Source organism: Staurois parvus, unplaced genomic scaffold (assembly GCF_062004578.1).
Source record: "Staurois parvus isolate SC_StPar_1 unplaced genomic scaffold, SC_StPar_1.0 ptg000118l, whole genome shotgun sequence".
In the NCBI taxonomy this organism is placed as follows: Eukaryota; Metazoa; Chordata; class Amphibia; order Anura; family Ranidae; genus Staurois; species Staurois parvus.
Window position 1 is genome coordinate 1,246,240 of NW_028317914.1, and position 21,595 is coordinate 1,267,834.

The 21,595-nt window shown below is 43.7% G+C and overlaps 1 protein-coding gene across 1 annotated transcript in view; it reads left to right on the top strand.

The window, feature by feature from the left end:
- The first annotated feature begins 404 nt into the window (after window positions 1-404).
- Window positions 405-21,595, top strand: part of RNF144A (ring finger protein 144A) — a 122,800-nt gene continuing 101,609 nt past the window's right edge. Inside the window, exon 1 of the mRNA XM_089672012.1 lies at window positions 405-522. The gene's annotated coding sequence lies outside the window, so the exon portion shown is untranslated. The remainder of the gene's footprint in view (window positions 523-21,595) is intronic.

Genomic DNA, 21,595 nt, shown 5'->3' on the forward strand with positions numbered 1-21,595 from the left:
ACCGCACAATTGTCAGTTAAAGTAACGCAGCGCAGTATCGCAAAAAAAGGCCTGGTCAGGAAGGGGTGTAAATCCTCTGGAGGGCAAGTGGTTAAAGGTGGTGGGGTGGGGTTGAAGTTCCTCTCCCATATAATGTGACCTGTAAACTACATTTGATTATTTTTGCCATCCTAACGAATCCTCCGGAAATGATGAGAATAATAACATGTAAAACGAGGGACAGGTGTCCATGAAGCGGGCACGGAGCTGTCACGGTATGAGTGTCTCTGGACACGTGTGGTGAGGATGTGTGATGACACTTTGTATGGGTGGAAGGAGAAATGTTGTAATGATCCTCCAGTGACAGCTCACACACACAGCCCCGCCCCCTCCTTCGGGGCTCCTCCTCTAAGGCTCAACCTCTTCCATCTTCTGGGAGCATCATCGGCTCCGCTCATTATCCCAGCATCAGCCTGCACTGCGCATGTGCGGAGCGGACACTGCATCAAGCTGATGGGGGCTCTTCTTGTTCTGCTGGTGCCCGTAAGTAGACGTGGAGGCTGATCGGGCCAGGAATTGCCCCGATCTGCCGTGTGTGTGTCCTCTGTGGGTAGGGATCGCATGGTCTCCATGGTGTCCTGAGCTGGATGTGGACCTCCATCTTTACCCCAGCAGGCTGCAAGTGAAAGGGGGTCGTTGTTGTGATGATGGGGGTACGATGTAGCCCCCTCTATAGACCGGACTCTTCCCCCTCCTTCAGAGGCTGCGCTGCTGAGGTCACCAGATAAGGAGGAAGAGGGAGGGCAGGCCCCCAGGAGCTCATAGGGCTAGGATCATCACAAAGCCTGCCATTGTCCAGGGAGGTGACACCAGGCACAGGCAGGGGACACACTGGGAACATGCCTGGAACATCTGGGGGGCACAGGATGGGGGGCTTTGCTCAGGGATCCATAGTAGAAGGACAGAGCAGGAACTGCAATAGGCTTAGGATCAGAGCGCTTAGGGTTCAGGTTACTGTCAGGAGGCTGAACTCCAAAGAAGAGGAAAAATCCTCCCTTGCAGTGAGGCTGCCCAGGCACTGCAAGGGTTAAATACTGGTTTAGCTCCAGGGGGGGGTGAAAAAATCAGTTTTACTTACCCAATCCTCTGCTCCTGTAAACTGCCTCCGGGCTGTAGGAAAGGTCCCCGCAGTCTCTTCTCACCCTCTTCCAGACCAGTGCAGAGACCATAGACCTCCGATGGACAGGAGACCACCAAGGGACAGTCCACTGCTGGAGCCTAGGGGAGAAGAAGAGAGTGTCTACTACCATCTGTTCCCAGTCTCCTGGACCCAAACAAGGGGCTCCCACACTATAAGGGCAACAATCCAGGATCTTTCCACTTCTGGTATTGTTCTGGTTTTTACCTAAGCTACAGAGCAGTCGTTCTCAACCTTTTTACACCAGAGGAACCCTGAAATAATGCTGAGGTTCTTTGGGAACCACTGCCTAAAAAAAATTGTATACTGATTGTGATACAGTTGGTAGAAAATGAGAGATGCTCACCTTAGGCTAATGGTCAGTGGAAAGAATTCCCTGTTACTCTAGTGGTCTTCAAGAAGAATGTACATTACACTGATGCAGGGGCAGACTGAACATTGGGGAACTCAGGCACTGCCCGAGGGCCTGGGGTCAGTAGGGGGCCCTATGAGATGTCCCTGGTACCTTTCATAGGCTTTTTTGGGTGTGGTTTGAATGTGGGCGAGGACAGAGGGGCCCCATGATCCCCTATTGCCCGGGGGCCCCATGAGTTGTCAGTCTGCCCCTGCACTGGTGGTCCATGTGGTGCCTTCATACACTGGGGAACAGCGGTAAAAATGCTCCTTACATTGGTGGACAGCCGGAAGAATGCTTCTTATTTGGGTGATTAGTGGGGAGAATGCCCCTTACATTGATGGTCAGTGGGAGGAATGCTCCTTAAGCCAGTCATACATGGATCAATATTCACCTGGAAGTCTGTCAGAATACAAAAGCACACCCATGCATGCCTCATTTTCCGTTTCCTGGGCTTTAATCCACAAACCTCCTCGAATGTGTGGATAGGGGCATTTAGGTTTATTTATTTATTTTTTTTTAATATTTGTTCAACCCACTGGTTGAACAAAAAATAAATGACTAAGCTATGGCCAGCTTCATATTGATGGTCAGTGAGAGTAATACTTCTTACATTGGTGGCCAATGGAAGGATTGCTCCTTACATTGGTGGCCGGAAGGGGGATGTTCTTTACATTGGTGGCCAGTAGGGAGAATACTTCTCACATTGCTGGCCAGTGGAAGGAATGCTCCCTACATTGATGGTTAGTGGGAAGAATATTCATTACATGTGGTCAGTGGAAGAATGCTCCTAACGTTGGTGGTCAGTGGGAGGAATGCTTCTTATACATTGTTGGTCAGTGGGAGGAATGCTTCTTATACATTGTTGGTCAGTGGAGAAATGCTGCTTACACGGTGGTCAGTGGAAGAATGCGCCTAACGTTGGTGGTCAGTGGGAGGAATGCTCCTTACATTGTTGGTCAGTGCGAGGAATGCTCCTTTTTACATTGACGGTTATCAAAAATAATATTCCTTACATGTGGTCAGTGGAGAAATGCTTCTTATGTTGGTGGTCAGTGGGACTAACGCTCCTTTTGTTGTCAGTGAGAGGAATGCTCCTTTCATTGGTGGTCAGTGGAAGAATGCTCCTTATGTTGGTGGTCAGTGGGAGGAATGCTCCTTATGTTGGTGGTCAGTGGGAGGAATACTCCTTACATTGTTGGTCAGTGGGAGGAATACTCCTTACAATGTTGGTCAGTGGGAGCAATGCTCCTTACATTGTTGGTCAGTGGGAGCAATGCTCCTTACATTGTTGGTCAGTGGGAGCAATGCTCCTTACATTGGTGGTGCCAGAACTGTGCAAGCAGTGCACCATCAGGTGGGATTTTAATCCATTGTTGCTCAAGGAACCCTGGTTAAGAGAGGCTTCCATGGACAATGCTCACTAAACTCAGGAAAGATCTTTTGTAAGTATACTCTTCTGTACGAAAAATATTTGCATTAAGAGTAACTTTCTTTCTTGGCACAAAAAATGTTTGTTAAAAGTTATAAAACAAACATACAAACAAACAACTTTGTCAGATAATAGTCAAATGATGCTTGTAGGGACAGTTCATGTGTGTTCTGTACAATCATTTGGAAATTTAAAGATAGAAAAATAGACATGGGAAAAAATTATTTGTCTGAGGAGAAGTGGATCCAAGTGAATACTGAAGAAAAACAGGCTTCAAAGCTGTAGTAAACTTGCCCTAAAGAAAAAAAAATATTTTCCCTGCAAGGTAATGTCACAATGTGTCAGTATGCATTGCATACTAGCACATTATGAAAGGCTAAGTGCCAGTTCACATATATGCAGATTGGATGTGGTTTGAACTGCATCCAATCCACATGACATATGAAAAAACATTGCTTCCTATGTGCATGTTCACAAATATCTGGTGCATTGTTGGTGTGGATTTAGTGGTGTTTGAAAGAGTCCTGTACAATTTCTGAGCAGTGCCTACAGGTTCAGGTGCCGATTACAGGCTATTGACTTCTATGAGAACCATTTTTAAACCGTATATGTGTGAACAGGATAAATCTAATCCTCTCCTGATCCTGAGGTAAACCTGATATGAACAGCTGAACAACTGCTGTATCAATTACCTATGAAACCTGAGCTTCAGTCCGCACCGCACATGTGTGAATCAGCACTTACCTTAGAACGAAGTCCTCCAGTAGCACGGTGTCACCACTTTCGGGGCTTCCATCTTCACCTGGGCTTCTTCCCGGCTTCAACGGCTCTAGCCACCTGTAGCTGCTGACTTTTAAATACATCCACTTACCTGTCCCTTGGTCCATGGGTGTCACCAGCCGTCTTCTGTCCCTGGCGCCAGCATCTTCAGTGTGGGCACCCAGCTGTGACAGCTTGTGGCTTCACAGCTGGGTGCCCACTGCGCTTTGTGAATGGCCCCGTAGTCTTCTGGGACCTGTCATGTGTCCCAGAAGACTATGGGGAGGGAGGGGGGGGGAGAGGATAACTTCCTCTTCCGATCGCCTAGGCGATCGCAGCGAAAGTGGTAACGGGTACCTGCCAAATTGGGTACCCGCTCCCCAAAGGTGCTAATCCGTAATGGTGAGTGGGGGACAAAGGCTTAAAGCGGTGGAGCTCCGCTTTAAGATACCCGTGACAGAATGAGGGTTATTTACTAAAACCGAAGAGTGCAAAATCTGGTGCAGCTCTACATAGAAACCAATCAACTTCCAGGTTTTATTGCCAAAGCTTAACTGAACAAGCCGAATGGCTACCGTGCACAACTGCACCAGATTCTGAGTGCACCAGTTATAGTAAATTTTCCCTAATATTACCTAAAGCACCTCAATACCATACGCTCTCCTGCTGATCTTAGAAATGATATATGTGAAATTATTCAATGGCATATTCAGGTTATCAATTATTTTATTTTTACAGATAGTTATATAGCACCATTAATTTATGCAGCACTTTACATATATCATACATTCACATCAGTCCTTTACCCTCAAGGGGCATACAATCTAAAGTCCCTAACTTAATTTCATACACATACTAGGGTCAATTTAGAGAGGATCCAATTAACCTACCAGCATGTCTTTGGAGTGTGGGAGAAAACTGGAGTACCTGGAGGAAACCCACACAGGCACAAGGAGAACATGCAAACTCCAGGCAGGTGGTGCCGTAGGTGGGATTTGAACCAAGAATCCTGGTACTGCCAGGTGGAAGTGCTAACCATTTAGCCACTGAGCTACTTTTAATCATTCTATATGCAGCAGCTTACAGTGATACACAAAGCAGATGGTTAGGTGGGGACATATGGAACTGAGGGCGTGTAAAGTATGAATTAGATATGCCACTCGATGTATAATTTTTAACTGAATATTTAATACAAATCTGAATATTTTTTACTACTTTTGTTCTGTCATGTGTACAATAAAAGCCCGTTTTCTTTAAATTTCTCCTGGATCTAAGTAGTGTGGATGTGGTACCCTTTATCACATACTTACCTGAGCTTGCACCTAGTTTGATGGAAAAGGGTAACATTTTTCAATTCCTAAGATTTATATTTTTGGCTATGTCCATGTAAGAAAGATCTTTTGAATGAGTGTTTGGTTTTTTTTAGGGTGAAGGCAGGTTTATTTGTTCAGACTCCTTGTTCAGACTCCTATCTAATGGCTGTGTGTAGCTTAGGAGTACTGAGGGCAGATAAGGACTTAGTGCTCCAACTTGCCCACATCTTTAGTGAGTTTTATTGATTCTTGTATCTTAAGATCAATGAGTGCTTTCCCAGCCTTGTGTACATTGCCTATTGTTGAATGTCCCACTGTAGGTGATTTAAAGTTGATTCTGAGTGTCTTTAGATCTTTTGTAATACAGTCTAGTAATACATGTGATGATGTTCCCTGGACGTAGGACTTGAAAACACTTAACATTTACAGTGTTCTAGTACCCATACTTGTACATGGCATTCCTCCAATAGACTGCTGAAAGGCAAAGAATGGGGCTCTGTAAAGCTGGCCATCCATGGTTAGATTTTTGTCATTCAGCCCATTGGCTGAAAGGAAAAAAAAAAATCTTACAGAGTTCTCCATACATAGATAGCTGCACCCTTGCAGTCAGAACACACTAATTGGCTCCAACTGCTAATGAAGAAAAGGTTTCCAACATGTCCCTTCAACAGAAGTCAATCAAAGGATCGACTTCTGATGAGTGATTGAAATTCAGCCAGTGTCTTCTGAACTGGTTGGTCAGTGTATGTCCAATTTAAGTGGCGGTTCACACTAGAATCACAGGAACGCACTCCACATGATTCAGAGCAATGCAATTTACAGATCATTCATCTAAATGTGGTGAAATTGCTCTGAGTTCCTCTACTTTTAAAAATGCACTGCAACCAGATTGCACGGTACTGTGGCACCATGCGATCCAGTGCAGGCAGACACACTGCGTTTGCGAACTGCGTGTTAGGTGTAATTGAGAATCTGTTGACACTTGCAACAGACCGCACACCCAGTACATTTGGAACGTGGTGCAGGAAACAAGCATGGAACAAATGTTCCAGTGTGAACGGGCACTACAAGTAAGGCTAGCCATACACATATAGATTTCTCTCCTTCAACTTGTGGGTTGATTGAGAGAAGTTTAAAAGATTCCTCGGTTTTCCTCCCACACTCCAAAGACATGCTGGTAGGTTAATTGATTCCTGTCTAAATTGGCCCTTGTATGTGTATATATGAATGTAAGTTAGGGACCTTAGATTGTACACCCCTTGGGGTTAGGGATTGATGTGAATGTAAAATATATATGTAAAGTGCTGCGTAAATTGATGGCAGTAAATAAGTACCTGAAATACATAAATAAATTCCTCCATCCATGCTAAAGATGGATGAATCTCTACTGTCGGCTATTGTCTTGTGACCACTGGCACCCACGGCTGTCAGAATACCTACAGTGAAGGAAATAAGTATTTGACCCCCTGCTGATTTTGAATGTTTGCCCACTCACAAAGAAATGATCAGTCTAAAAATCGAATGGTAGTTGTATTGTAACACTGAGAGACAGAATAGCAACAAAGATTCAAAAGAAATGCATGTCTAACAAATTATGCACTGATTTGCATGTTCATGAGGGAAATACGTATTTGATCCCCTATCATTCTGCAGGATTTCTGGCTACCAGGTGTCTTTCATACAGGTAACAAGATGAGATTAGAAGTAGTCTCTTAAAGGGAGTGCTGCTAATCTCATTTTGTTACCTGTAATAAAGACACCTGTCCACAGGAGCAATCAAACAATCAGATTTCAAACTCTCCACCATTGCAAAGACCAAAGAGCTCTCCAAGGATGTCAGGGAGAAGATTGTAGACCTACATAAGGCTGGACTGGGCTACCAAACTATCGCCAAGCAGCTTGGTGGGAAGGGGACAACAGTTGGTGCAATCATTTGCAAATGGAAGAAACACAAAACAACTGTCAGTCTCCCTAGGTCTGGTGCACCATGCAAGTTCTCACCTTGTGGAGTGTCAATGATCATGAGAACAGTGAGGAATCATCCCAAAACTACACGTGAGGATCTTGTCTATGATCTACAGGCAGCTGGGACCACAGTCACCAAGAAAACAATTGGTAACACACTACACCAACAAGGATTGAAATCCTGCAGTGCCCGCAAGGTCCCTCTGCTCAAGAAAGCACATGTCCAGGCCCGTCTGAAATTTGCCACTGAACATCTGAATGATGCAGAGGAGGACTGGTTGGAAGTGTTGTGGTCAGATTAGACCAAAATCAAGCTCTTTGGCATCAACTCAACTCGCCGTGTTTCGAGGATGAATACTGCCTATGACCCCAAGAACACCATCCCAACTGTCAAACATAGTGGTGGAAACATTCTGCTTTGTGGGTGTTTTTCTGCTAAGGGGACAGGACAACTGCACTGCATCAAAGGGACAATGGACTGGGCAATGTAAGGTCAAATCCTGGGTGAGAACCTTTTTCCCTCAGCCAGGGCATTGAAAATGGGTCGTGGATGGGTGTTCCAGCATGACAATGACCCAAAACACACGGCCAAGGCAACAAAGGAGTGGCTCAAGAAGAAGCACATTAAGGTCCTGGAGTAGCCTAGCCAGTCTGCAGACCTTAATCCGATTGAAAATCTGTGAAGGGAGCTGAAAGTTCGAGTTTCCAAACGTCAGCCACCAAACCTTAATGACTTGGAGAGGATCTGCCAAGTGGAGTGGGCCAAAATCCCCCCCGAGATGTGTGCAAACCTGGTGGCCAACTACAGGAAACGTCTGACCTCTGTGATTGCCAACAAGGGATTTGCCACCAAGTACTAAGTCATGTTTTGTGAAGGGGATCAAATACGTATTTCCCTCATGAACATGCAAATCAGTGCATCATTTGTTAGACATGCTTTTCTTTTGAATTTTTTGTTGCTATTCTGTGTCTCAGTACTACAAAACACAGAACATTCGATTTTTAGACTGATCACTTCTTTGTGAGTGGGCAAACATTCAAAATCAGCAGGGGATCAAATACTTATTTCCTTCACTGTAAATAGTGTCTGCATTTGTTTGGATGCAGTCATTGTTCAGCTGATAATTTTCCACTCAACGCCTTCAAAGAAGTCAATTAAAGAATCAACTTGTGATGATCTGGGTGCGCCAGCAGGAACACTCATGGGTTGAATTTTGGCCAATTCATCATGAATCTGCTAAAATTTGATTTATGAATGGCAGACTTATGGTGGCCATACAGGCTTTGATAAATGAATGCTTTACTTTTCCAAATGAGCTCTTCCATTAGGAATAATCAATCTATAGCTGATAACCCATTTGATATGCCACACACAGTGAAGTGAATTTCAGTGGATAGTTAGGATACAATCATAAATTATTGATTCCATCTCTGTTCCCACCATGTAATCTCATAATCTGATTGATCTAAATACGATTGTATTTATGATCAAAATATGTTGGCGCTGCAAAGTGACGCAAAATACTTGATAATATTCCGCCCTGGCTGCTCAACAGTTTGATTGAATCTAGTTGAAATGGAGTCGAAATCAATTGGAAGGGAATTTATAGTTATTCGATTGTTTGCTGATTCAGTTCTTCAATAGCTCAGTGGGGAGATTGCTGTGCTAATTTCGCATCATTAGTACAGCAGCCTCCTGGCAAACTCCACATTTTGTTTTTCATTCAGCCCACCCAAACTGCAACTAACCCTTTATAAGCAGTTACAGCAACTGTTTTTCCTTTTGGGATAAAGGTTTTAATCAGGGGTCTCCAATCTTTTTAAGCAAAGGGCCAGTTTACTGTCCTTCATGCTTTAGGAGGGCCGGACTGTGGTCAGTGGAAGTAGATAATGTATAAGTGTTTCATCGTTGATTGGAAGGAGTAGTGCCCCATTGTTGGTATCAATGGGCAGAACAGTGCCCCATTTATGGTGTCAGAAGGTGGCCTGGTGCCCCATCTGTTGTGTCAGTTGGTGGAATGGTGGCCCAAGGGCCAGATAAAGCCAAGCAAAGGGCCACATCTGGCCCCGGGCCTCAATTTGGAGACCCCTGCTGTAAATTAATAAAAGCTGATCATTGTAAGCACCCCGTCAGTGTTTGTTTCAGGGGTTTGTCTCAACCGCTACATGTGCTACATCTGCAGGACAACTTGTTCAGTTGAAAAATAAGACTTAATAGCTGGATCACCAGGTGAAAATAAAGGAAAGAAAGCCTAAAAAAAAAGAAAACTAACGCAGCCACCACATCTAAGAATTGGCAAGCTGCAATATACAGTAATATATGTTTGGTTTTGGGTTTAATACTGCTTCAAAGGCCCTGGAAGTACACAAATAAATGTATACTCAGCTCTTAATTTCTTCTTGGTTTTCAACACCAGGGGTGGACTGACCATTCAAGTACTCGGGCACTGCCCAAGGGCTGGGGTCAGTAGGGGGCCCCATGAGATGCCCCTGGTACTTTTCATAGGCTTTTTTTGGGTGTGGTTTGAGTGTGGGCGAGGACACAGGGGCCCCATGATCCCCTATTGCCCAGGGGCCCCATAAGTTGTCAGTCCGCCCCTGGTCAACACACAGCATTTTGTGGAGTGCATGTTGAGTTGCCATCCTTGTTCAGTTTTCTTTTTCTAAACTATGGAATCCCTGCCACTGTCTTCATCTACATAATCAAGGAATTCATAGTTTTGTAGTCTCAAGATTAGAACTAGGAGGTGTAATTCCACTCTTGGAGATGGCACAGAAAGTGAGCACAGGACACGGGACAGCTCTGAACTTCTGATCAACAGGTATTTTTTTAGGCTTATTGAACAGATAAAAAAAAAACCTTTCAATTGTTTATTTATCAGACCAAAGGGAGCAGATAAGAGAAGTTGATTGTGAGGGGTCACATACACTTTCATTCCAGCTTTTCCCTGTTGTGTAGCTGTCTCTTGCAGGACAAATCTGTGACCTTATGCAGCCATTTATTAGCTGTGTTGATGGCGTGAAGTACACTTACATTGTAGCTGAATCCTCAGATATGTAAAAGTGTCACTCCTGTCACTTGTGTCACTCCTGTCAGTTGTGTCACTCCTATCACTTGTGTCACTCCTTGCCCACAACAGTAAACACCAAATTCCTACACTAGGGGTTTTATATGTGTCTAGAAGTACATGCCTTTTTATCCTCCAGTGCTTAATAGAGGGGTTTGCTATTGTGCCAAAGGACTCAATTAAATTTTTGAGTAATGGTAAACACTTTTGGCTTCATGCACACTCTGTGCCTGAACAAATGCCCAAAAAACTGGCATAAAAATGTGCATAATGGAGCGTATTGCACAAAGGTGTATGCGTGTTTGCATATATAAGCTTTTTTTTCCAAAACATTCCCCTCTGCTCTTTTTTTTTTTTTTTATTTAAGATTTTATTTTGAAGAGATTTTTTCTTTTTTTCCCCAACGCATAAACATATACGCAAAATTGAAATATCACAAAAATATTGAAAGCAGAGCTCCACCCAAAAGGCTGGTCCACCGATCCCCATTAAGGATTGGCACCTTTGGGGAGCGGATAGCCCGAAATTGACAGGTACCCTCACTTCCACTGTGATCGCCTAGGCCAGGGGTCTCCAAACTTTTTAAACAAAGGGCCAGTGTATTGTCCTTAAGAATTAAGAGGGGCCACACTGTGACCAACGGGATTAGAAAATGTCCCAGCATCAGTTGGAGTAAACAATGCCCCATCCTTGGTATCATTGGGAGGAATTGTGCTCCATCATTGGTAGGAATAGTGCCCCATTATTTGTAGAAATAGTGTCCCATCATTGGTGTGATTGGGAGGAATTGTGCCCCATCATTAGTGTCACTGGGCCCCATTGTTGGTGTCATTGGGAGGAACTGTGCCCCATTGTTGGTGTCTTTGGGAGGATCTGTGCCTCATCATTGGGAGAAGTTGTGCCCCATCATTTGCGTCATTGGTAGGAATTGTGCTCTATCATTAGTGTAATTGGGCCCCATTGTTGGTGTCATTGAGAGGAACTATGCCCCATCATTGGTGTCAGTGGGAGGAACTGTGCCCCATTGTTGGTGTCTTTGGGAGGATCTGTGCCTCATCATTGGGAGAAGTTGTGCCCCATCATTTGCGTCATTGGTAGGAATTGTGCTCTATCATTAGTGTAATTGGGCCCCATTGTTGGTGTCATTGAGAGGAACTATGCCCCATCATTGGTGTCAGTGGGAGGAACTGTGCCCCATTATTGGTGTTTTTATAGTACATGCTAGAAAAAAGCCGTTAGGAGTGTTTTGCTAGCGTTTAGGAGCATTTACAGTTTTTTTCTGCTGGAAAAACACTCCAAAAAAATCTACAAAAACAATTTTTTTTCTGTTTCTAGACGCTGAAGCTCCAAAACTGCTTATAGACTAAAGTAGTGTGCATGGACACGCAGGGTAACACTGATAAGCTTCTAAAAACAGAAAAAAATGCCAATTACAGCTTCTAGGAGCTTAAAAAAATGCTAGTGTGCATGGAGCCTAAAAGTGGAACCTAAGGTTCCATGCACACTAACTTTTTTTAAGCTTCTAGAAGCTATTATCAACATAATTATTTCTGCTCCTAGAAGCTAAATAGTGTTAATAGTGTTATTTAATATGCTGTCTCACCCTGCTCTGCACATTCTCAGTTGCTCTCTATATTTGGGAGCTCTGCCAAAAATGTAAAGGCCGATCTGCTGACTGTCTAAAGATTTACTGCTGCTCAGGGGCTCTGGGCTTCATCAAAATGGCAGCCTCCAGCATAAATAAATAGGAGCAATGCTGGAGGCAATTTACAACATGCACTCATTTTGGTAGCTTAATTATTCATGTGGAATGTGCATTCCTTGCTCAAGAACATTATTTTTTATCAAGTTGTTATGAGTAAAGTTCCACTTTAAGCTGGCCATAGATGGATCATTTTTTTTTTTATCAGCTCTATCCACACATTCAAGGTGGATAGGGGAATCCTTCCTTCTGAACTATCGTATTCTGAGAGTGGGTCTCCTCCGCTGTCAGAATACACTGATCAGCACTGCAGCTGATTGGCTTATCCAATAAAAAAATTTCCATTCCTATTTATAAGCAGCTGATCGTTATGTTGACTTATTTCTAGTGGTAATGGCCATAGAAGGATTGAAATTTCAATCCATCTATGGGCAACTTTAGCCCTTTTTTCCTCTGCCCATTTTGTCATTATCTGTACATGAGGCTGAACACCCTCTGCTCAGGGAGGTCTGGCTGGAGATATCTATGGGGGAGCCAGTACCTCTGTCCTCTGAGCATTGCTGATGTGTCCAAGAATCCCAGCAGCTCCCTGAATACAGTGTTACTGCCCCTCTAAATGAGTCCAGTTTGGTATATGTGGGATGTTTGGTGAGGTTACTATGTATGCCATGTGACAGCTGCATTTCCCTGTTTGTCTGTTATTATAATGAAATAGCATAGGATTCATGGCAGGGCATTGTCTGGACACAATTAGCGGTTTTGTGTTACAGGAGGGGGGGTTCCATCCCATCCCTTCCCTTGCACAGAGCTGCCCAGTGTATATTGTTCCAGGAGCTGTGTGCTTTTAACACATTCCTGCAGACCATCTACTTCACCATCACACTGCCCCTGGTCTGATGTCTCCAGAGCAGGGGCAGACTGACAACTCATGGGGCCCCCGGGCAATAGGGGATCATGGGGCCCCCGTGTCCTTGCCCAAACTCAAAAAAGCTTATGAAAAAGGTACCAGGGGCATCTCATGGGGCCCCCTACTGACCCCGGGCCCTTGGGCAGTGCCCGAGTTTCCAAATGGTCAGTTGGCCCCTGCTCCAGAGGCAGGAGCATGGGCTGATCTGGACATTTGTATAGGCTAGCTGTAGACACTGAAGACAATGCAGATGTTTGCTGGCTGATTATTCGAAATAAACATCAAGGAATGGACTGTATGTTTTATCATGTAGGGCTTTGTAAACAGAAAAATAAAAAAAAATGATAACTTTTGTATAATTTTCTAATTAATCTAAATCATATTTTATCTGATTATCTAATTCAAGTTCCTATATATATATGTTTAGAAAAAGTACCCATTTTTTCAGACACCTCTCTCCAGCCTCCTCCTTCCTACACATTCTTTTGTTTTAAAAATGTTCTTTTAAAAAGCAAAAATTTTTTTTTTAACTTTCTAAATCCTAGCCTAGGCTAAGATGACGGAGCGCAGGGAACTGGCAAAGACCCATGGTGTGTGTTCAGGGCTGTGGATAAGGGGGTATTATTATTATTATTATTATACAGGGTTTATATAGCGCCAACAGTTTGCTCAGCGCTTTACAATATAACAGGAGACAATACAGCAACAATACAGTTCAATACAAGAGGGATAGGAGGGCCCTGCTCCTTGGAGCTTACAATCTAGGAGGGAGGGGCTAGTGGTACAAAAGGTACTAACTGTGGGGGATGGACTGGTTGGAAGAGTAGAAGATTCCAGTATTAGCTGAGGGCAGGATAGGCTTCCCTGAAGCGATAGGTTTTCAGAGATTGCCTAAAAGTGAGCAGAGTAGGCGATAGTCTGATAAATTGGGGTAGAGAGTTCCAGAGGATGGGGGAAGCTCTGGAGAAGTCCTGGAGATGAGCATGGGAGGAGGAGACAAGGGAGGAGGTCTTGCGAGGAGCAGAGAGTACGGTTTGGGAGATATTTAGAGACAAGATCGGTGATGTAATTTGGTGCAGTGTTATAAATGGCTTTATACGTTATTGTTAATGTTTTGAATTTTATACGTTGGGCAACGGGAAGCCAGTGGAGGGATTGGCAGAGAGGGGTGGCAGATACAGAATGGTTAGTAAGGTGGATGAGTCTGGCAGCAGCATTCATGATAGACTGAAGAGGGGATAGCCTGCGATGAGGTAGGCCAATGAGAAGGGAGTTACAGTAGTCAAGGCGAGATATAACAAGGGAGTGAATAAGTAGCTTAGTGGGTAGAACCAGATCTCCTGTATGAGGCCCACAGGGGGGCCTAGGCAGATGGATGAATCAGATGTGGGCAGGGAAGGTGATCAACACATCGGGGGGGGGGGGGGCAATTACTGGAACCAATCCCCTCTATTTGCTCTCTCTGAAGCAGCTGAAAGCTTGCTTCTTCTTCTCTCCCTCCCGCCGGTTTTCAGCTGCCGCAGAGAAAACCATACAGGGGATCAGTTCCAGCAATTGCCCCCGCTGCACCCATCACCCTCCCTGTGCATTTCCCCCTGCTGCCAAGACTGCAAAAACACAATAGAACCCTTCAGGATCGTTCAGGATGGAGACTGGGGGGAAGGGTCCAGTAAATTTGTCATATTTACCAGCCCTTTCTTTTTCTGTATGAACACAATGAGTGATCATTACCAGTCACTCACTGTGTTCATTTATAACTGAAGCATAGTAAACTTTTTTTTGGGGGGAGGGGGTGCTGTCAGGTTGGCTGTATTGGGCCCCGTGGTTTCTAACAGCAGCCCTGAGTGTGATGCATGTTCACACATGCCACAAGCTTTTCTGCCAGGTCCCATAGACCTGACAGAGACTCACGGCATATTTTTGTGGTGGCACCATCTCGCTTATTCAAGTCAATGGGGCTGTTCCACAACTTCCAGAAAAATTCATGGCTCTAAGTTACGGTGCATTAGTCCTGTTATAAATTGCCTTTCGGCAAAAAAAAAAAATAGATAAGTGTAATGTGGAGCCATCAGGCTCTGATTGCTTTCAGTGGGGTTTCCACCCTCAGCTAATCGCCAGGAAATAGCCCCATTTGCAGGAGTGAACAGGGCCTTAGAGGATTTGTGCATCAAACGTGGACACATTTATATAGCATTTAAAGTGGTTCTAAAGGCAGAAGGTTCTTTACTTTCATGCATTCTCTGCATTAAGATAAAAAACCTTCAGGGAACAGCTCCCCCTTATACTTGCCTGAGCCCGATCTCAATCCAGTGATGTGCACGGGAGCCTCAGCTGTCTCTCCTCATCTGTTCATGCAGCAGCAGGAGTCATTGGCTCCTGCTGCTGTCAATCATAGCCAATGAGGAGAGAGTGGGCAGTGGTGCCGAGCTGCACTTTGTGTGTGAATGGACAATGTCCATTCACAGGAGAGTGGCTCGGGAGCAAGCCTGCACAAGTGCCCCCAAAGCAAGAGGCTTGCTATCTGGGATACTCAGCCGGGGGAGGAGCCAGGACTGCTGGCAGAGGACCCAAAAAGAGGAGGAATGGGGCTGCTGTGTAAAAAACCATTGCATAGAGCAGGTAAGTATGACATGTTTGCTATTTTATTTTTTTTTTTACCGTTAGATTCACTTTAAGACCCAGCAAGTCATGACCCATACATGTTCAGATTTCTCTTGATTTCCCCCACCCACACTAAACAACATGGACAGAAGAGATTTCTATGCCGGCTATGGTATTCAGGCAGCCACAACATATGCTGTTGTCTGAGTACTTGAACAGTGACTACATCTGATAGGATGCGGTCACTGATTGGCAAAGAATTTTTCACTCAGATCATTCAATTTTAAAATCAACATTTGTTGAGCCGGGTGGTGCTGACATGGCCACCTGTGGCTCCAATCACTCAGAATCTGAGGCTGGTATGGCCAGCTTTAGTCTTCTTTAAGACAGCTGTGCTCCATTCAGATCAGAGAAGAATCCATGAACATGTTTAATCAGAGCTGAATGGAGTTGATGTCACTTTTGTCACATACATCATTTTACCTCTGATCCATCATGTTTAGGTCCCCAAAAGTAGACTCAAACCTTTACTGTTTTTGTTTTTGGACCTAGACGGGCTTGAAGGTAATCGGATGTAATTGTTGTTTCAATTGGTTGAGCTAGATGTCTTTTTTCACCCTGACTAAGGCTCCTTTCAGAAAAGTGTTCCTGCCAGATCCTCCTGTCAGTTTTTCAGGTGGACCTGATCAGAAGGTCCAGTTATCCCTTTGGATAGATGAGTGTAAACGGATTTGTGTCTGTTTACACCCACCTACATCTGGGTCCAATCAGGCCCACCAAAAAAGCAGGAGAGGACTCTGTCCACTTCTGTTTAGGCATAGTGGAGGTAAACAGACAGTGGAGTCTGATTACTCCTAGCCGCCCATAGAGCATGCCCTGTCCATGTCGACTCTGCAGAAACTGATGGGTGTCATCTGCACAATCTGCTCCAATCAGCAGGGCACCAGCTCACAGCTCCCCTGCTGATCGCAACAAAATCCACTCCATGTGAAAGGGGCCTGACTCTTGCCTGCCCATAGAGCTTCTGACCAAATCCATATGAACAACTTGACAGGTTGACCTGATAGGATCACTTGTGTGAAAGACCCTTAGGAGCCCATAGCCCATCTCCAGTCAAGTTGTTCACCCCTCCCCCCACCCATCTGGAGAAAGGCCTTTTGGCTTACCTTTCTCTGAAGCTGAACAATCTTCATGGGTTGGTGGTATCACCACCTGGCTCTGTAGTTCTGTAATTGTTTGTTTGTATTTTTCAGCCTTTTGGTTCTTACACCTTTTTCTCAAATGAAGCTTCAGCAATATTTATTATATATTATATTTATTATGTAGATACAATGTATTATGTAGTACAATTAGACTTATACATGCTTGGCAGCTGTGGATAACCATAGTTTTTGTTCATATATAGACTTGTAAATAGTATTTGGTCTTTGATGTTATGCCCATGACACACAATACCCTTAAGTGTTTTTCTGTCACTGCTCCCTCACTGGCAAGCGAGGTTCTGCAGTTGGAACGATGCCCTAGAACAGTGGTGGAAAACCTACGGCACGTGTGCCGCAGCGGGCAAGCCAAGTTGGCCCAGCATCGCCCCAGCACCCAAGCATCGAAAAACAGCGCACATAAGGGCCATGCGCATGCTCAAAAAGGAGTAGCGGTGTCAGGTGATAACGTCACGAGCCGCTACTCATTAGCTGCAAATTGTCCGAGCTTTCGCATGGGCGGTCAGTGCGCTGCCAAGGATATATATATTGGACTGGCTGTGAGTTTTAATACATTCACAAGATTTTAGCTTGTGGTGGTAGCCAGTGGAACTTTGCCCCCTAGTGCTGGTGGTCAGTGGAACTTTGTCCCCTTGTGCTGGTGGTCAGTGGAACTTTGCTCCCTTGTGCTGGTTGTCAGTGGAACTTTGCTCCCTTGTGCTGGTTGTCAGTGGAACTTTGCCTCCTTGTGCTGGTGGTCAGTGGAACTTTGCTCCCTTGTGCTGGTAGTCTGTGGAACTTTGCCCCCTTGTGCTGGTGGTCAGTGGAACTTTGCTCCCTTCTGCTGGAGCTCTGTTATTGCTCCCTGGAGCTCTGTTACTGTGTTTTTCTTTTAAGACAAAAGATGTTGATGTATGGGTTGTTTTTTTTATAAACTAAAACCTCAGTATTCAGGTTTAATTGCAGTGTTGGCACTTTGCAATAAATAAGTGGGTTTTGGGTTGCAGTTTGGGCACTCGGTCTCTATAAGGTTCGCCATCACTGCCCTAGGAGTAGGTAAATAGTATCTTTAGTAATTGGGTTGCTGGCAATTTTCCACCAGTGAAAGGTCCTTTAGAGGACCATGGGCCTTACTGTGTTAAGCTCACCGCACATTTTACTATCTGATTGTACAATCTCCTTTACATCTACCAACAATTATGTTTTGCAAGGGCCTACCTGATTGGATATAAATTGATGGCATAGATTAGGTAAATCCTTACATTATATAGTTTTAGTAAATCTAAAGTTGTGCATTCAAATATTGTAATGTGTAAGGGACCCATAGGGCTCTCTCACACAGAGGGGGGTCTACATTATTAAGCAGGGGATCCATGAGCAGATCTGCTGAATCAAATGAGACGGGTGTCAGGTTTTTTACATCCTTGCTCATTCAGTTTGTGTCCAGTTGACATGGGCAGACCTGTGATGGCTCTATGGACGGTTGGATGTAAACAGGCTAGCTCTGATCCATCACGTCTAGGTCCAGAAAAAACAAGCATGCAGTCTTTTTGCCTTTTCTTTCCAGACCTGGACAGGCTAAGTGGTAGGCAGGTGTAAATGGACACAAGTCTATCCATAGAACTGTATGGAGCTTCTGATCAGGTCCGCCTGAAAAAGGGACAGGTGGACCTGATAGGAAAGCCCATGTGAAAGGGCCCTTAAGATGGTTGTATACTTGCATATTCATTTAAAGAAGACCTTAAATGAATACATTTTTGAAAAATCCTTTAGTCATTGTTCTATATCCAGGGATACCAAACACCTTTGCAAATATAACCTGTTAGCTCTGCCTTTCCTTTTCCCGTTCTTTGTGCACATACCGTTGTAGAGATTGTACAGTTTACCATCAGCCTGTGTCTGCACCGTAATGCCAGGCATGGAATGACAACAGAGAAGATGTTTGCTCTGCGTACCCGCTTGATTCAACATCTTGACTGCCAGTAGATATGGATGATGATCTCTGTGCTGCAGTGCACTCATGCAGGAACTGAAGATCACAAACTGCTAGGAGCAAGCAGTCCATGAATGAGCTTAGCTAAGCTTTGCTTATTCCCAACTTAATGGCATTTTAGACTGGATACCTGATGCCTTGCCTTGCTCTCATACTTATGCAGGAGTTTGTGGTTCCCTGTGATTTCAGCATATGAATCATGATTTAGGACTTAAGGCTTTTGGCAGTGAATATATTAAAGGTGAACTCCAGGATAAGTAAATATCGTCTAAAACAAGAGGTATGTTTATTCTTGGTGTGTTGTATGTATTTCTTCCAGATCCGTGTAGTAATCCAGTGTGAAACTTTGCCTGCGTGCAGGAGCTTCCTGTAATAAAGACCGGTCACTGCTGCTCTCTCTTCCTGTACAAGGTGACTGGTCTTGTCTTCGCCCCCTCATGTAGTTTTCTGCAGGCAGCCTGGAGTCCCTCCCACAGCTTTGCTCTGTGTACAGCACAGGGAGGATGTCATCACTACTTTTACAAGATAATATCTGCATTTGCAAAGGCATTTGGTGCACACAAAGTGAATTTATATCCCTTGTGGCTATTGAGAAATATATTTAAATGGAATCTCCTGTGTCTGGAGTTTAGCTTTAAATCATACAGGTATGTGAGGCAAATTCAAATATTTATACAGCGTTGACAGCTGTTGAAGAACAGGGAAAGAAAAGGCCAAGGTAGTTATTTATATATGTCCCTTCCTATATGAAAGGAGATGTTATCCTTTACAATTCACACTTCACATGAATCAAAAGGCTACCTTAGCATTATCAAACCACTTTATTATTTTGAGTAAACAAAGTTCCTCCGTTTCACCCTGAAGAAAGAAAAGCTTCTCCCAGTTATTATATCACCTAACTCCTAGACAGCAGAAGTCACATGATTTGCGGCCACCAGAAGCAATTTGGATGCTTTACATCATTTAAACTGCTGAGGGTATGAGGTTTTTTTTTTCTTTTTTCTTTTATTTTAACATTCAGTATGAACAAAGTAATGTGCCATATTCCAAAGAAACATAAAAATATATTGTTGATTACAATGTATCAGCCTAGCTGGCCATACATTATATAATTATCTTGTACCATTTCTGTACAATCTCCTTTAGATTTACCTTCAACTGTGTAGTGCAACAGCTTGCCTGATTGGATACAAATTGAAAGTGTTTTTAGGCTTGACCTCATATTTTATGTTTTTTTGTAAATCTAATGGAAAATTGTACAATAAGATTTCATAATGTATGAACAGATGTTTACCACTACAAAGAGAGGAGTGCATTGATTGTAGTCTGCATATGTAATGAGAAAATCTGGTCCGCCCCCCCCATATACAGTACATATGGTAATCGCACACTATACAAAGAAACACAGGAACTGTACCTCCATGCAATGTACAAAACAATGTGTACAGGGAGCAGGACGATGTAACATATAACAATGCATATACAGTGCAATGGTAAGGGATGTGCAATGCACAAACAATGTATACAGGCCAGGGACCAGGACTATGTATCATATAACATTGCATATACAGTGCAATGGTAAGGGATGTGCAATGTACAAACAATGTATACAGGCCAGGGTCCAGGACTATGTAACCTATAACGTATCATATAAAGTGTGGTCAGGGTCATGCAGTGTACAAACAATGTATACAGGCCAGGGACCAGGACTATGTAACGTATAACATAACATATACAGTGTAGTGGTCAGGGTCATGCAGTGTACAAACAATGTATACAGGCCAGGGACCAGGACTATGTAACGTATAACATAACATATACAGTGTAGTGGTCAGGACCATGCAATGTACAAACAATGTATACAGGCGAGGGACTAGGACTATGTAACGTATAACATAACATATCCAATGCAGTGGTCAGGGCCATGCAATGTACAAACAATGTATACAGGCCCGGGACCAGTACTATGTAACGTATAACATATACAGTGCAGTGATCAGGGCCATGCAATATAGAAAATAATGTATACAGCCCACGGACTAGGACTATGTAACTTATAACATAGCATATAGAGTGCAGTGGTCAGGGCCATGCAATGTACTAACAATGTATACAGGCCAATGACCAGCACTTTGTAACGTATAACATAATATATACAGTGCAGTGATCAGGGCCATGCAATATAGAAAAGAATGTATACAGTGCAGGGACTAGGACTATGTAACGTATAACATAGCATATAGAGTGCAGTGGTCAGGGCCATGCAATGTAGAAACAATGGTGTAGATCTACTTAATTTGGTGCACTCAGAATATGGTTCAACTCTGCATGGTAGCCAATCAACTTCTAAATTCAGCTTGTTCAGTTAAGCTTTAGCGATAAAACCTGGCAGCTAATTGGTTTCTATGCAGAGTTGCACCAGAATTTGATCTCTTCAGCTTTAGTAAATAACCCCCAATGTATACAGGCCAGGAACTATATAACATATAACATAACATATAGAGTGCAGTGGTCAGGGCCATGCAATGTGTAAACAATGTATACAGGCCAAGGACCAGGAATATGTAACATATAACAACATATACAATGCAGTGGTCAGGGCCATGCAATGTGCAAACAATATATACAGGCCAGGGACCAGGAATATGTAACATATAACATCACATATACAATGCAGTGGTCAGGGACATGCAATGTACAAACAATGTATACAGGCCAGGGACCAGGAATATGTAACATATAACAACATATACAATGCAGTGGTCAGGGCCATGCAATGTACAAACAATGTATACAGGCCAGGGACCAGGAATTTGTAACATATAACAACATATACAATGCAGTGGTCAGGGCCATGCAATGTATAAACAATGTATACAGGCCAGGGACCAGGAATATGTAACATATAACATAACATATACAATGCAGTGGTCAGGGACATGCAATGTACAAAACAATGCATACAGTTCAGGGACCAGGACTATGTAATGTACAGCATATCATTTACAGAGCCACCATCAGGAGTATGCAAAATTTCATATAGAGTGTAAATGTAACATTCAACAGACCATGGAAAGAACAGTCA